General features: G+C 43.8%; 1 protein-coding gene across 1 annotated transcript in view; it reads right to left on the minus strand.

The window, feature by feature from the left end:
• Positions 1–16,424, minus strand: part of LOC126336131 (cytochrome P450 6j1-like) — a 102,269-nt gene extending 85,845 nt beyond the window's left edge. Inside the window, exon 1 of the mRNA XM_049999621.1 lies at positions 16,336–16,424. The gene's annotated coding sequence lies outside the window, so the exon portion shown is untranslated. The remainder of the gene's footprint in view (positions 1–16,335) is intronic.
• Positions 16,425–16,641: the final 217 nt, after the last annotated feature.

A 16,641-nucleotide genomic window follows, 5' to 3' on the forward strand; every position in this document is an offset into this window, starting at 1 on the left:
TCAGTTCCGTTTACGTGCAAATCATGTTTTTAATATATTGATTTAACCTGGCTGACGTATGGATTTAATAGTAAAACATACCAAAACGAAAATAATTTTAAAAAATGTCAAAATGAAAATGTAGGATGTTTCCCAATTGCAAATCCATTTTTTATTTTTTTTTTGGGGGGGGGGGGGGAGGGTTGTGTCGACGGTACTCAGTAGATAAATCTTTCATAAGTAGCACATGTACGGAAATGCAGCATTTGGATACAAAACAAGTTCACAGTTCGCGCTACTTTCAAATCTCCCACTTCACTGAATGCACACAAACTGACAAGACGGGGCTGTCGTCAATCGCTGTTGTAATTATTACATCGAATACCTTTTTCATCCGACTACGAAAACTGGTACTTTCGCAAACTAGCGCCGCATTCCAGGCTTTTAAGAGGACGTCTTTCATCACACAGAGGAGAAGTGACGGCGAGTAATCGGCTCCTGTAGAGTACACAGGGCAGAGCTGATTGGCGACACTGTGTGCACAGTGAAGCGGAGGTTTGAAAGTAATCCAATCGTCAAACATATTCACATCCAAACTGTAATTTTACGGGCGTGGGTTCCTTATCAAAATGATATCTACTAAGTCCCCTTTACAACGCCCGAAGCCTGTAATAGGAATTCTGAATTACCTAAAACTTGCAACACAAATATTGCGGAAACGAAAAGTACTGTTAATCCTCGATTTTCATAGAACGACGGCTGCACACGTGCTAGTATTTCGGCGGAGATGTCCGAACAAGTTGCAGTAATACATCATTGCTTATCATCGGATGCAGTTGCTATGTTCTCGCACACAGCGTCTATCAGCTTTCCTCACAGCGAAAAAAGTCTATAGATCTCAAATCAAGGGAACGGGCCGCCAAGGTACACGTCGTCTGCATCCAGTCCAATGATTTCGAAACAATTCATGAAGACATGTTGTACTTCTTGCACTTTGAGCTGGACAGCCATCATATTGGTGCTATAGGTTCCTCCTTGTCTGCAGAGGAACGTATACTAGCATTTCTGGAATATGGTCTTTTAGGAGGCTGTGATAACCGTGCCCATTCAATGTTTCGTCTATGATACAAACGCCTATGAACTGGTGGTTTACTATACCACACCACATGTTTACACCCCATGGACGCTGACTTTCCACCAGGCGAAGCCAACGTTAATTGCCAATAGTGCATGTTTCGGCTGTTTACTTGCACATGATAGCCAAAAAAAAAAAAAAAGAAAGAAATGTTTGTGAATTTCTAAGGGATCAAACTGCTGAGGTCATCGGTTCAAAAATGGTAGTGCTGGTGGTTAGTGTTTAGCGTCCCGTCGACAACGAGGTCATTAGAGACGGAGCGCAAGCTCGGGATAGGGAAGGAAATCGGCCGTGCCCTTTCAAAGGAACCATCCCGGCATTTGCCTGAAACGATTTAGGGAAATCAGGGAAAACATAAATGTGGATAGCTGGAGACGGGATTGAACCGTCGTCCTCCCGAATGAGAGTCCAGTGTGCTAAACACTGCGCCACCTCGCTCGGTCTCAAAAATGGCTCTGAGCAGTATGCGACTTAACTGCTGAGATCATCAGTCGCCTAGAACTTAGAACTAATTAATCCTAATTAACCTAAGGACATCACACACATCCATGACCGAGGCAGGATTCAAACCAGCGACCGTAGCGGTCGCTCGGTTCCAGACTGTAGCGCCTAGAGCCGGTTGAGGTCATCCGTTCCTAGACTTACACACTACTTAAACTAACTTATGCTAACGACAACATATACACCCATGCCCCAGGGAGGACTCGAACCTCCGGCGGGAGGGGCCACGCAATCCGTGACATGACGCCTGAAACCACGCGACCACTCCACGCCGCCCATGATTGGCAAAATGTGGCTTCATCAGAAAACGGAAGTACTTCATGCATCTGGAGTATCCTGACTTAATGCCCATGCACAGAAGTTACCATGATCCTCATAATCGTTTCCATGCAGTTTTTGATGGAGACAGATGTGATAATGATGGAACCTACGTCTATGGAGAGTGCGTAGGACACTTGCCTGATTCATACCACTTCCTCATGCGATTGCGAGGGAGGTAACGGGTGGATGAATTGCAAAAGTAGGAAGAACATTAATTTCTCCTCTTCTGTTGTCACTTGCTTTCTTCTGTTACGTTGTCTAGATGTTACACTACCAGTTTCACTTAACTGGTAGAAGAGGTTGATAAATAATTACCCAGATGGTTGACGTCTATTGGGATATCCTGCCACATACACCGTACAATAACGAACTGCGTTGATCCTCCATACATCACGAGCATGTCGGCTTTTTCTACACTGGTAAATTCCATCGTCTACTCGCGACCTGCTGTCTCGACTGTCTTACACTGACTAACAAGTGGCAGTTTACTCAGAGAACACGCAAGCACACTGTAAGCAAACATAATAATAACGTACCAAGCAACTACGCAGCCGGCCGGAGTGGCCGAGCGGTTCTAGGCGCTTCAGTCTGGAACCGTGCCACCGTTGCGGTCGCAGGTTCGAATTCTGCCTCGGGCATGGATGTGTGAGATGTCCTTAGGTTAGTTAGGTTTAACTAGTTCTATATTCTAGGGGACTGATGACCTCAGATGTTTAAAGTCCCATAGTGCCATTTGAACCATTTGACTAGCAGGCTGAATGGCACAAACATGTATCAGTGTGTTAACTTTTAAAAATAGGATGTGTGTGTGTGTGTGAAATCTTATGGGACTTAACTGCCCGAAGCTTACACACTACTTAACGTAAATCATCCTAAGGACAAACACACACACCCATACCCGAGGGAGGACTCGAACCTCCGCCGGGACCAACCGCACAGACCATGACTGGAGCGCCCTAGACCGCTCTGCTAATCCCGCGCGGCTAAAAATAGGATATCACGTAAATGACTGGCACTGGAATCCTGCAACAAACACCACCGACATTCTAATTCGCCCTGCTTTTACTTTGTTAACGCCAGTAGCCACTGTTACAGTTAAAAATGTGCATGTTTACACAAAAATTCACTTTCTAAGTATTGTTACAATCTGTTTACTGGATAACAGTACGAGCCTCTGACTACCAATCCATTCTGTGAAAAGAGCATTTGAATAGCACTTTCCATTTCCGCAATATTTGCGGTGCAGATTTTTAGGTAATTGACCTTGTATACCAGGTGCCTCTCCTAAAGGTTTAAATGATCAAATGGTTCAAATGGCTCTGAGCACTATGGGACTTAACATCTATGGTCATCAGTCCCCTAGAACTTAAAGCTACTTAAACCTAACTAACCTAAGGACATCACACAGCACCCAGTCATCACGAGGCAGAGGAAATCCCTGACCCCGCCGGGAATCGAACCCGGGAATCCGGGCGCGGGAAGCGAGAACGTTACCGCGCGACCACGAGCTGAGGACTTCAAATGATCAAATGTTTGTGAAATCTTATGGGACTTAACTGATAAGGTCATCAGTCCCTAAGCTTACACACTACTTAACCTAAATTATCCTAAGGACAAACACACACACCATGCCCGAGGGAGGATTCGAACCTCCGCCGGAACTAGCCTCACAGTCCATGACTGTAGCGCATAAGACCGCTCGGCTAATCCCTCGCGGCTCCTAAAGGTCGTCAGGTGCATTTTCTCTGGCGTTTCGCCATATATTTACAGTTTCCTTTTTTTTGCATTGTTTAGCTGGGATCAGCCCATACAATTACTGCTAATCACGTCCCGTTACAAACAAAATTATTTTTAAATCCGAATTGCGCATGCGGATTCGATAGAGTACTCCCAAATTCGTTTTATCGATACGTATTAACAGATACAGTAAAACACGAAGAATATAAGCAGTCCAGCAGGAATCTGTAGCGCTGCGTGCTTGGCGGCAGCAGCCCGCGCGAGGCCAGGGCAGAGTTGTCGCTGATGGAGCACTGGTTGTTCTTCGAGTTGCGTTGTCACTGTTGATACATATCGATAAAACAGATAACGCACTAGACAAAAATAGGGCTACTCTATTGAATGGTCATTAAAATTCTGCTCTAGAAATAATTTTGCTTGTAACGGGAAACAAATCGACGTCTTACATCGATACTGGGCGTTGCTTGAAAGACGTGATTGGCACTATTTTCTTGGGCTCACTCCAGACGCGCAATGCAAAACCGAAACTGCAAACAGCTGTCGAAACACCAGAGAAAATGCGCCTGACAATTCGTGGGAGAGACACCCTGTATGTATTTAAACGCAATGTTTTGACTGGGTTTTGTCAGGGCAAAGTACCTCCTAAGTTAAACTCGCATTTGTAGCAACATTTTCTTCTTCTTCTTCTTTCTTCTTCCCTCGTCTTCTTCTTTACTTTAAGGAGTAGGCCTATAGCGTGTTCAGTCCTTGGTCTTCCTGCATCTCTCTTTCGTTTAGGTCTTCAGTGTGTTACCAGTCGGGTTATCCTTTCAGTCCCCATTCTTTCAAAAGACTTCTTTCATTTTGTTATCTAGTGTTCTAGTATTTCATTCGTCGCAATTTATTTAATTATTTTCTGATTTCGTAATTCTTTATTTGATCTCTCAGTGTACATCCTTTTAGTTTCCCTAAAAACTTCATTCATCTAACTGTTCTTTTTATTGTCCAGGTCTCGCTTCCGTAAGTGAACATAGGTGGTCGCATTACTTTGTAGAAATTTGTCTTTTTGTCTTTCCGGTTTTGTTGGCTAACGTTTTATCTATAGTGCTACATACCATTTGAAGCTTGCTTAACTTATTGGAGATATCTTTATCATATTCATAATTTGTATCACATCCTAATAGCAAAAAGAGAGATACCTGTTCAACTGCTTTTCCATTTACCATTCTTTTATACAGTAGTGGATGTTTGCCTTTAAAATCCATAAATTTAGTTTTATTTTATGACATTTTCAGGTTATGGAATGTGCTTATTAATCCCAAGCGATGCAGAGCAAACTGTAAATCGTCTTCCGTCTGTGGTAAAATTATTTAGCCACAAGCACGGACTAAAGTATTTAAATACGAGATTTTTCCGTTATCTAGCAATGTCGACAACTGTTACACGACGGAAGCGCTGTAATAAATACACTCCTGGAAATGGAAAAAAGAACACATTGACACCGGTGTGTCAGACCCACCATACTTGCTCCGGACACTGCGAGAGGGCTGTACAAGCAATGATCACACGCACTGCACAGCGGACACACCAGGAACCGCGGTGATGGCCGTCGAATGGCGCTAGCTGCGCAGAATTTGTGCACCGCCGCCGTCAGTGTCAGCCAGTTTGCCGTGGCATACGGAGCTCCATCGCAGTCCTTAACACTGGTAGCATGCCGCGACAGCGTGGACGTGAACCGTATGTGCAGTTGACGGACTTTGAGCGAGGGCGTATAGTGGGCATGCGGGAGGCCGGGTGGACGTACCGCCGAATTGCTCAACACGTGGGGCGTGAGGTCTCCACAGTACATCGATGTTGTCGCCAGTGGTCGGCGGAAGGTGCACGTGCCAGTCGACCTGGGACCGGACCGCAGCGACGCACGGATGCACGCCAAGACCGTAGGATCATACGCAGTGCCGTAGGGGACCGCACCGCCACTTCCCAGCAAATTAGGGACACTGTTGCTCCTGGGGTATCGGCGAGGACCATTCGCAACCGTCTCCATGAAGCTGGGCTACGGTCCCGCACACCGTTAGGCCGTCTTCCGCTCACGCCCCAACATCGTGCAGCCCGCCTCCAGTGGTGTGGCGACAGGCGTGAATGGAGGGACGAATGGAGACGTGTCGTCTTCAGCGATGAGAGTCGCTTCTGCCTTGGTGCCAATGATGGGCGTATGCGTGTTTGGCGCCGTGCAGGTGAGCGCCACAATCAGGACTGCATACGACCGAGGCACACAGGGCCAACACCCGGCATCATGGTGTGGGGAGCGATCTCCTGCACTGGCCGTACACCTCTGGTGATCGTCGAGGGGACACTGAATAGTGCACGGTACATCCAAACCGTCATCGAATCCATCGTTCTACCATTCCTAGACCGGCAAGGGAACTTGCTGTTCCAACAGGACAATGCACGTCCGCATGTATCCCGTGCCACCCAACGTGCTCTAGAAGGTATAAGTCAACTACCCTGGCCAGCAAGATCTCCGGGTCTGTCCCCCATTGAGCATGTTTGGGACTGGATGGAGCGTCGTCTCACGCGGTCTGCACGTCCAGCACGAACGCTGGTCCAACTGAGGCGCTAGGTGGAAATGGCATGGCAAGCCGTTCCACAGGACTACATCCAGCATCTCTACGATCGTGTCCATGGGAGAATAGCAGCCTGCATTGCTGCGAAAGGTGGATATACACTGTACTAGTGCCGACATTGTGCATGCTCTGTTGCCTGTGTCTATGTGCCTGTGGTTCTGTCAGTGTGATCATGTGATGTATCTGACCCCAGGAATGTGTCAATAAAGTTTCCCCTTCCTGGGACAATGAATTCACGGTGTTCTTATTTCAATTTCCAGGAGTGTATGTGTGAAAAGGCAGCGGGCACAATCCCAATTTGGGGTTTGGGTCTCTGTTCCTATTCGAGCTAGGAACATTGGGCAAAATGTCTTTGGTTTAGTTTCACACCAGCACCCATTTGTATAGCCATTCGAACATCTATCATACTGTAGATATATTACAGTATGTTAAGCAAGTGTTTTATAAAGAACCAGAGCTAGCACCAACGCAAATTGTGCGAATCGATTAATTCTTTTTGCAAAAATATTTGAATCGGGCTGAACGTAATGGTCAGCTAATGGCACAATTTGTATGTGTACCGTAGGGATATTACGTGCTAAAACAAGCACGAAACACTTTTTTCTCGGAGGTTTTCGAAGCGCACCTTTTCTGTACTTTAAACTGGTACGAATAAGCTCAAACTCTGACGAAGTTAGATAGATAGATAAATTCAAAACAATTTTTTTACCAATAAGTTTTATCCGTGGCCGCGATGCCGCGTGCTAAATGTAGCACGTAAAATTCATTCTTACGTGAAATGAATGCTCACAAACGGTTTAAAGTGAATCAAATAAACAAAAAATCCGTTCTCACGATTAAATTGGAAGCTCACTTTCAAAAATCTAGTTTCATTCGGAATTTATTTGCAATCAAACACGTATTTTGTGAGCATTTTTACGTACGTCGCTTCTGTGTTTCAAACTTGTGCGAATCCGTTCAAATTTTCTAAGAAGGTAGACAAATACATATAATTAACGGTCATCTTGTTGGTTTGTGAAAGTTTCATCCATTGTCACCACATAAACAACATGGGTCGAATGGCAATAAAAAGACCTACATCGGATCAGTTGTCGCCCGAGTCAACAAAAATCTGCATCAGTTAACAAGGTATGGCGTTCTAATGTTCAAAGTATGGTAGAATAAAACCTGGGAACCGGAACAAAGAATGCTCCTAACATAGCACAAAAAATGGCGAATTTGTCCTTGGCAGAGCGAGGGAGGTAAAAGAAGAGATCTGGCTTCTCGACTTATCTGGCAGCTTCAAAGAGATTTAAATAAAAACATTTTGACATATTCGCGCTTTTCTGCTTCCCAGTGCAGTGAGCTCTCTTAGCTGCTAAGCGTTGGCACATTTGCATCTTGCGATTTGTAGGTCCTTGACTGTGTACCTAAAATCCAGGAAAAATCACCAGCAATAGTAGGCAATATATTACATAATATAGCTAAAAAGTTTTTTCTGGGGGCATAAAATTTCTGGGGTTGGGTTTATTACTGGGGGGCACGATAAAACAGTTTTTTTTATTTCTACGTGAGGGGGTTGATTCTTTCCCCGAGTGGACCATTTTCCCCCAGGTCCACCCCCAATTACGTTTGTGGTGAGGAGTGTAAGAACAAACAGTCCAAAATTTTTGTGCTTCCAGAGACTGGGATGGTTTTTAGAATAGCAAGTATCCGAAGTGGGAGTGCACCTTTAATAGAAAGTATCCCAGAGCGGTGATGGATGCACCCTAAACTTTAATGACACGTTGTGTGATACAGCACGAAGTGGCAAATGTCGTGTTAGATGACATGATGTCGTGTGTTATGTTATAAGACATACGTCATGCATCATATGATTTTGCATGATACGATACATTATGTAACATAACATAGGTACTACTACTAACAAGTAAAAAAAAATAATAAAAAAAAGAGTCATGATGTTCTGATTTCAATGTCTTTAAAGCTGCTAGATAAGTCGAAAATATAGTTCCCTTCTTTTACATCCATAACTCTGCACAGGATATATTAACATTTTTGTGCTTTGATATGAGCATTTTTCATTCTGCTTTATACAAGTTAAATAGAGCGAGTAAGAGACTGCACCCTGGCCGTACTCATCTGTTAATGTTTTGACCGGTTGATATTAGTTACAATGTAGTTATCCGGATGATAAAAATAACGCCGTATTTCGATCTTGTACATCGACTTTCATGCTTCAGTAAGTTCAGAATGCTCTTCAAAGAAACTGTGGAAAAGTAAATCGACATAAAAAGTCTCCGTTTGATGGCGTTGCTGCAGCGTAATTCCGCGTGGCTCCGATGGGGGTACATAAGCAACGTCGTGTAGGCAAGGCATCGGTGTAGCTGTCGTGTATTTTTGGCGTACGTGCGGTAAATGCGGAAAAGTGAACTGTGGTGACGTTTTTACCAAATGCTCATAAATTAAGGATAATGTTGATACACGGTGAAACAACGCCCTGGTGGACGGTCTGCAGGTTTAAATCACCTAGGAGTATGACCATGCAGTGCATTTGACCTGCGATTGTCGCACGGTGGCGCTGGCAGCAGTCCACATACGCAGAGGCGTGTTGGTGCATGTCAGAGTACGGTGCAGCGAGTAAGTGTGCAGACCTTTTCAGACTTGCTAATGGCGATTGTGAGTTGAAAATGGCTCAAAGAACACATGTTGATGACGTTATGAGGGGTAGAATACTAGGGCGACTGGAGGCTGGTCAAACACAGCGGGTCGTAGCACGGGCCCTCCGTGTGCCACAAAGTGTGATCTCAAGATTATGGCAAAGATTCCAGCAGACAAGAAACGTGTCCAGGCGGTACATTACGAGACGTCCACAGTGTACAACACCACAAGAAGACCGGTGTATCACCATCAGTGCCCACAGATGGCCCCGGAGTACTGCAGGTAGCCTTGCTCAGGACCTTACCGCTACCACTGAACAGTTGTCTCCAGACATACAGTCTACAGACGATTGAACAGACATGGTTTTTCCGCCCAGAGACCTGCAAGGTGCCCCGGCCGGTGTGCCTGGCGGTTCTAGCAGCTTCAGTCTGGAACCGCGCGACTGCTACGGTCGCAGATTCGAAACCTGCCTCGGACATGGATGTGTGTGATGTCCTTAGGTTAGTTAGGTTTAAGTAGTTCTAAGTTCTAGGGGACTGATGACCTTAGGTCTTAAGTCCCATAGTGCTCAGATCCATTTGAACCATTTTGAACCTGCAAAGTGCATTCAATTGACCCCTGGTCACAGAAGAGCCCGTAAAGCCTGGTGTCAAGAACACAGTACATAGTCATTGGAACAGTGCTCCAGGTATAGTCTGAACAGTGGTTCTCGCCGGGTTTCAATTTGGCTTGAACCAGGAACCAGATACCAACTTCTTTATGTCCTTGAAAGGGACCTGAATGGAGGTCGTGGTTTGATGGTGTGGGGTGGGATTATGATTGGTGGACGTACACCCCTGCATGTCTTTGACAGAGGAACTGCAACAGGTCAGGTGTATCAGGACGTCATTTTGCACCAGCATGTTCACCTTTTCAGGGGTGCAGTGGGTCCCACCTTCCCCCTGATGGATGTAACGCACGGCCCCACCGAGCTGCCATCATGGAGGAGTACCTCGAAACAGAAGATACCAGGCGAATGGAGTGGCATGCCTGTTCTCCAGACCTAAACTCCATCGAGCACGTCTGGGATGCTCTCGGTCGACGTATCGCTGCACGTCTTGGAACTCCTAGGACACTTCAGGAGCTCCGACAGGCACTGGTGCAAGAATGGGAGGCTATACGCCAGCAGCTGCTCGACCACCTGATCCATAGTATACCAACCCGTTGTGCGGCCTGTGTACGGGTGCATGTTGATCATATCCCATATTGACGTCGGGGTACATGCGCAGGAAAAGTGGCGTTTTGTAGCACATGTGTTTCGGGACGGCTTTATCAACTTATCACCAATACCGTGGACTTACCGATCTGTGTTGTGTATGTTCCCTATGTGCCTATGCTTTTAGCGCCAGTTTCGTGTAGTGCCACGTTGTGTGGCATCACATTCTGGAATTATCCTTAATTTATGAGCATGAGTGTAGGATCAACTCGCTGTTATTCTTTTCTTGGCTGCCGAAGAACAGACACTGGTGAATATCCAACACAGAATGAAGAATGTGCGTGGGGCAGCATGTCTGTCGAAAACCACCGGCGATTCGACACAAGACGCCGGCGGAAGTTACGCCGACACATGTGGGAGTCACTCGAGCACTCGCCCTGTGTTAATGATCTCTCCCGAAGCGATTGTCACGCCCACAGTCCCTTAAAAAACTGCATTGTGTCCTGTCTGGCGAAGATGTCCACCATGGCGCAGTGTTGTACCAAACTTGTGTCTTCATCGCGGTGCGTCGGTGGGTTGGTTCCCTCAATGCTCACGGCGGTTTTGCCCTATTGTCTTACCGATGTACTGAACTGATTCGAGCGGAAACTTTTTGATCATACCTTGTAGTAAAGTTGTGAATAATTTCTAAATGATAAACCAAATACGAAAAACTGGAGCACATGAAGAAAGATGATGAATTAAGTACAGATGGATAGAGACGAAGAATCTCAAGCATTTTAGCTTATTAGCCAGAAGTCTGTGTTATGTTACATCAAAACGAACGACATTTTTTGCGTAATAATTTAGGTTATGCGGAATAAAGGGTTTTCCTTCTGAAGTATTCTACTAGGAATAGATCGAGTGGTCGCAGTCTGTGTTCGATTTATGAAAACAACGGAGAATTCAATTGATCACACAGTCTCTATGTTGGCGACAGCAGTAATTGGATCGCCTCTTCACTACCACACGTCTGGCACACAAAAATACTCATAGCTTCCAATACACACTGTCGGAAAACCGCAGCTCCTGCAGAAAGAGTAAAACTCTGCAGATATTGTTGTTTTGCAGGTGTTGGATTTCGTCATGTTTCTTGATCGAGCTTGTACTGGCCTACGTCGAACGTATCCTGCTTCTCGGGACCGTTACCAAAGATTTGAACTGCACCTTGTGATACATTCGTTGTCGATAAGACTTGCTTGAAATCGAATCCTATTCCCTTCATACGTGAATGACCTTCCACTTAACATCAACAATCAAATTGAGTACTTTATGCAGACGATACTAGTGTTATAATAAATCCCATTTGAAAGAAACCAATATGAGAATTAGTAAATGATATTTTCCAAACAACTATTAACTGGATCTCTGAAAATGGACTCTTCCTAAATTATGAAGAAAAGACAGTGCTTTCAGTTCTGTACAACAAATAGTCATAGCAACAGTTGATGTAGCACATGAGCAGGAGTCAGTAAATAGGACAGAATGACCCAAATTTTCGGATATACGTATTGATAAAAATTTGAACTGGAAGAAGCATATTGCCGACCTTGTCAAAACATTAAGTTCAGCTATTTTTGCTCAACGTATAACTGCTAATCTTGGAAACAAACTTATCAACCTCCTGACATATTTTACATATTTCCTCTAAAAGCTAATAATAATAATAATAATAATAATAATAATAATAATAATAATAATAATAATAGTAATTATAACAATGTGTTCCGAAATAATTTTCTGGGGTCAGTCATCATTTAGAAAGCAACTGTTGATTGCAAAAAAGTGAGATGTAAGACTAATATGTGGTTTTCACCTATGTACTTATGTGCCTACATCTTCAATGAGCTATACGTTTTAACTGAGACGTCACAACACATATGTTCGCTAATATAATCCGTCATAAATGATCCATCATAATTTGAGAGTAGTGATGTCCATACCTACAGCAATACAGTGACAAATAACCTTTATTGCCCAATGTTAAAGTTGTCAGTGGTTCAGGAAGGAGTGCAACAGGAACAAAAAATTTTCAATCATTTTCCCAGTAACCTAAAGTGTCTGAGAGGTAACGAAGCTTGTTTTAAATCGAATTTAAAATCATTTCCCCTGGACAACTCCTTCTATTTCATTGACGAATTTCTGATTAAAAGCCGGTAGGCAGTAAAAAATTTCGATGAAAGAGGCATTATCATCTACGGAACACGCAACTAACTAAAACGAAACAGGAATTTGCCCTAAAAAGAGATTTCACTAAAAGATTACACACTGTTTACGAGAAATACACGCATACACAATGAAGGCATTATTGATTTATTCGGGAGATTTTGAGCAAGTGGTTCCTGCGCTCAATAGGCGTAATTTGCTCTGTTCACTTCATGAGATTTCTGCAATACAAAATTGACGTCTCTCTGTTCCTATCCTACATACACTGACGAGCCGAAACATCATAATCACCCGCTTAATGGTGAGTTGGTTAACTTTTGGAACACAACAAAGCCGCGTGCCAGTTTGTCTTCGGTTGCTACCCCATCAAGTTCAGACCAGGAGAATTTGGTGGCTAGGACATGACCGTGAGTTCATTATTGTGCTCCTCTAACCATTGTAACACGATTATGGCCTCATGGCACAGACAGTTATCCTGATGGAAGGTGCCATCGCCATTGCGTAAGACATCTAGCAAGAAGGGATGCAAATGGTCCACAAAAACGTTCACGTAGTCCACACCCAGCCATGGCATCTTCGATTACTACCGCAGGTCCCGTGGAGGCCCAGGTGAATATTCCCCAAAGTGTTACACTGCCTCTAACAGACTGTGTTTGTGACGCATTTCATGCTTTGAGAATAGCAGGGATATCAAACTAATAAGGAACCTATTATTCTGCTTCTGTTAATTGGTTTATGACACCATCTTAAAACCCTCCCTCCACCTATCCCACCCCTCTGGGCAATCCGCTCGCCAATACAAGCACATCTTTTATATCAAATTAATTGATTAATTAATTAAATCGTCGCGAGCCGCGCGACCGCTACGGTCGCAGGTTCGAGTCCTACCTCGGGCATGGATGTGTGTGATGTCCTTAGGTTAGTTAGGTTTAAGTAGTTCTAAGTTCTAGGGGACTGATGACCTCAGAATTTAAGTCCCATAGTGCTCAGAGCCATTTGAACCATTTAATTAAATCGATAAATTAATTAACCACTCCTCCTCTCGGGAATCCTCCAGCCTCCTTCCCCTTCCTCACATGGATATTGGTGGGAAAAAGACTCAGTCTGTGCTGTAGAGGTAGGGTTTCATGACACGAAATTCAAATCAATTTCAATTACATATAAAAGGATATACTGTTTATTTATAAAATTCAGTTCACAGGGGTTGGACGTCTCTTTCATTTAGTAAGAAAAGATCATCATTCTCTATAGTTTTGGAAGATGCTGGTCTTTTAAAATACATCCAAACGAAGTAATTAATTAGTTCATTTTCTTTCCAGTCACGCAAGGAATACTGTCACGAAGCACTTGCCACATGTAATTACACTGTAAAAAATTTCTTCCGATCACATTTTCACAACAACTACAAGGCAGACACACCGGCTACCTCGCATATTCCACATGTGTAGGTTAGGAGAGAGGGCCACTCACAGTACTGCCTCATGTGGTGTGCAGACCGGAAGTCGTACTAATCCTAGAACAAAGCATTACAATAATGGAAACTGTAAAAGATGACTGAGTCTTTTAGCATATGTGTTAATCTGAAATACCAGACCATATCGTCACTGTAACGCTTTCCTATTCGTCTCTGCTCTCATTATATACCTTCCTCACCGCGTCACGTGCACGCAACGCCACCGGGCGGAGTTCAGTATCGAGTGGGTAGTTGGGTTGGGTTGGGTTCTTGTGGGGGAGGAGACCAGGCAGCGAGGTCATCGCTCTCATCGGATTAGGGAAGGACGGGGAAGGAAGTCGGCCGTGCCCTTTCAAAGGAACCATGGCAGCATTTGCCTGGAGCGATTTAGGGAAATCACGGAAAACCTAAATCGGGATGGCTGGACGCGGGAGTGAACCGTCGTCCTCCCGAATGCGAGTCCAGTGTGCTAACCACTGCGCCACCTCGCTCGGTGAGTGTGTAGTAACCATAAGTCTTGGCTCATCGGTCTAGGTACGACAGGTCCAGTATTGTTCATTAGGTTTACTGTCGACCTGGCAGACAGCTGTATTAGCTCGCTAAGGCACTTCTCTGTTGACGCAGCTGTAAGCAAATTTGCTAGAAAATTATTATGAAATGCAGTCTATCTAGAAGATTATTATCTTTTGATGCAAAGATACTGGAATAACGCCTCACGGTGGTGGACATCATTCGCACCAAGCTAATTTATTGTAAAATGTTGAACGCGTCTGTTCTCTTCCCATTCGCTTCATCCGTGAGCGATAATGAGTGTTAATGACAGAGATTGGCATTGCAAAGTGGACTTTTTACACTACGCTAAATTGCAATATGACTCTGCACTTTGCGCTAAAATGAGATGAACCAGCTATAAAACGAAAATGGACCACTGAACTAAAACTGACCATGCTGTGCACACCTGGGGTGCAAAAAAAAAAAAAAAAAAGAAAAAAAAAAAAAAAATTCACTCTGTCGGAGTTTCTGCAAGTGGAGTCGCCGGCTGTTGTGGCCGAGCGGTTCTACGCGCTTCAGACCGGAACCGCGCTACTGCTGCTGTCGCAGGTTGGAATCCTACCTTGGGCATGGATGTGTATGATGTCCTTAGCTTAGTTAGGTTTAAGTAGTTCTAATTCTAGGGGACTGATGACCTCAGATTTTAAGTCCCATTGTGCTTAGAGCCATTTGAAGTGGAGTCGAAGTGTTGGGTGCAGCGGGCAGATTTTCAGTTAAATTCGATACATGACATTATAAGTCATCTAATTTTTGTTTAATCATTACATATACTGTATCCCATTAGTCCCAAAAGTTTCGAGTCTAGATTAATAAAAAACAGAGATAAGGTGGTGGTTTAATGCTTCAGGTCTTCTACATAGTTTTCCCCTCACTTGAATACAACGCTCAGAAACTATCAGAAACTCCTTCTTTTGGTATGAAGGACATCTTCTTTACGCCAATGACTGTTATAACTTTTTATTACAATATTGAAATTTCGGCCTTAGGCCATTATCAAGTGCTGATATTATGGCTTTAAGCCATATCAACGTAATATATCCACTTACATTATGTTGACATGGCTTAAAGCCATAATATCAGCACTTGATAATGGCCTAAGGCCGAAATTGCAATATTGTAATACAAAGTTATAACAGTCACTGGCGTAAAGACGATGTCCTTCAAAAAAATTTTATGACTGTGAATCCCAGATACAACAAGTGTATTCCTTCTTTTGGTATGTTGTTCAGCTCTCGTGTCACATTGGTTTGAATGTCGGTTATGTCGTCAAAGCGGTGACCCTTCTTTCTGAACTTCTGCTTTGCATTTCAGCCAAGTAGCGGGAGGCTTCCGCGTACCATTGTTTGTCTTCGGGAGCGAAGGTGTGCGACAAAATATTTGCAGCCGCTTTCCTCTTCTTCAGAACGTTAGGGAGAGTATCCTGAACACTTGATTAAAATATATTGGTCTGTTGCGATTTGTGACACAACAGCGTCGGCAACTTACGGCCGCATGTCTACTACTCAACACTGCCTGCTCAACAACTGAATGGCCGCATGCTCATCTGTTGTTTACTGTTGTTAGTTCAGGCCACCGCCGTAGTTACTGCACTAACGTCAGATATACGCCAGGAATAAAATCATGGGCGGGCTGTGTATCTTATATTCCTAAGGTTCTAACCATCTGATGTTCAATGCGTGACGTTTTGAGTTATTGCCAGTGTTCTTTCTTATCTTTGATTTATGGAAGATAGAGTGTTTCATAATCTGAACAGAATAAAAAAATGCATGTGATGCCTGTAGATCACTCTAAAAAATAATACGAACAAGAATTGTGAAAAACTAAGTAGTAAGATATTTAAAAACGATTGTTAGAAGACGGTACAGTTTAGTAAAATTAGAAAGTGTTAAGGAAGCTTATTTACAGATCTTGCCAATATTTCAAGTACAGGTATGCAGAAACAAAAGTAAACTCAAGATACATTACGCAGTCACTTTATATTTCATCGTCGACATTAGCAAACATTATTACTTACCTAAGTGCAGAGAGGGATGATAATAAAATGAGAGATATCTATAGTGTGTTCTTATTCCACCATGAACAAATCACGCCTAACTCGATACTAAACACCCGAACCCAGCGACGTTTCTTCGCTGTACAATGCTTTAATCTTATCGTTAAAATACGAGACACATATCACGTTCCGTCTATCAGCAACCGTTCCTGATAGAAGCGGTAAGTGATAAGTCATATCTGAAACTCAATATCAGACAAGACTGTTACAAAATCATGTATTACGTATCTTCGTTATGTAGAAAGCAGAGTCAGCTAATTTTTTACT

The sequence above is a fragment of the Schistocerca gregaria genome, chromosome 2 (genome assembly GCF_023897955.1).
Source record: "Schistocerca gregaria isolate iqSchGreg1 chromosome 2, iqSchGreg1.2, whole genome shotgun sequence".
In the NCBI taxonomy this organism is placed as follows: Eukaryota; Metazoa; Arthropoda; class Insecta; order Orthoptera; family Acrididae; genus Schistocerca; species Schistocerca gregaria.